The following is a 1,307-nucleotide window of genomic DNA, read 5'->3' as shown; positions in this document are numbered from 1 at the left end:
TGACCCCTTTAAAATTCGTCATTTCTGCAGAGCCTTTTGGTGCCCCACGTATGCTTTGGTGGGATAATTTTTTACGGTTGCGATTTTTTCTGCGGTTGAAGTGACGCAGCATATCATGAAAGTACCAGTAGAGCTGGGCATCGAGTCGAGTCGGACCAAGTTAGGGCTGACTCGACTCGATCCGGTTTTGAAATAGGCCTGACCCGAACTCGGTCCAACTCGATGCCGAATCCAGCATGCCTAACTCGATCCGAGTTCCGTCTGGCCTGGATTGATCTAGACCGAGTCCGATCTGGTCATAAGTACTGACTTGGGTCGAGTTGGCACCGAGTCGCATCGAGAGATGAGGGAGCGAGTGGAGAGGAGAGAGAGGAGGATAGTGATGATGGTGGGTGGTTGTCGGGCTTGAAAGAGGAAGAGGAGGAAGAGGGAGGGAGTGGAGAGGAGAGAGAGGAGGGTGATGGTGGTGGGTGGTTGCCGGGCTTGGAAGAGGAGGATGAGGGAGGGAGAGAGAGGTTGGGATTGGGTCGGGGTAGGGTTAGAGAGTCGGGTCGAGTCGAGTCTAACCGGATCGAGTTATGGGTCACTCGAACTCGACTTGGTTTGAGTTCGGATTGGCCGAAGCTTATTCGGTTTGGACCAACTCACCCATTCGGTTCGGGTTGAGTCGGATGAGTTGAGTTAGCCAGATCTGGTGGTCCCGTGCCCACCTCTAAGTACCAGCATGAGCGTAATAACTCAAGACGCATCTGAAATGACGTATCATATCAAATGCTCATATGATTACTCTTACGTGACTCTGTGTGAACGGTCGATTTTATAGCATACATGATTATAGGGCATTGATGTATCTGTATATGGCCCTGATCTGCCCGCCTATGTTTGTATGTAGCCCGCCACAATTGGACTTGTACGAGACTAGTCATGCCACTAGCCCCATGTTTCATTGATAATCCCAAGTGTGGTCGGCTTGGGTTTGGGTTCGGACTCGGGTTTATGTATTTTGAGTGGGCTGGGCTGGGCTGGGCAACATGGTAATGGGTCACGGTTCAGCTTCAGGTCAGAGTTCTTGTACCGAACTGCTAGCCATTCCCACCCTTAATTAGCAGTTTACCAACGGGCCCACACCTCAAGGCCCAGCCAAACTATGATGAGCTAAGATGAGATACCAGGCCCGATCCATGAGCAGATTCCTAAACTCGGGCTAGACATCCATCTACTGCAGGGGTCATAGATTAACGGTCGGATCTTATGCATGAAGGGACCATGCAGAAGTGATTTCGGCTGGGAGAAGGGACACCTAAGCT

Source organism: Magnolia sinica, chromosome 3 (genome assembly GCF_029962835.1).
Source record: "Magnolia sinica isolate HGM2019 chromosome 3, MsV1, whole genome shotgun sequence".
Classification (NCBI taxonomy): Eukaryota; Viridiplantae; Streptophyta; class Magnoliopsida; order Magnoliales; family Magnoliaceae; genus Magnolia; species Magnolia sinica.
This window is presented reverse-complemented; position numbering follows the sequence as displayed.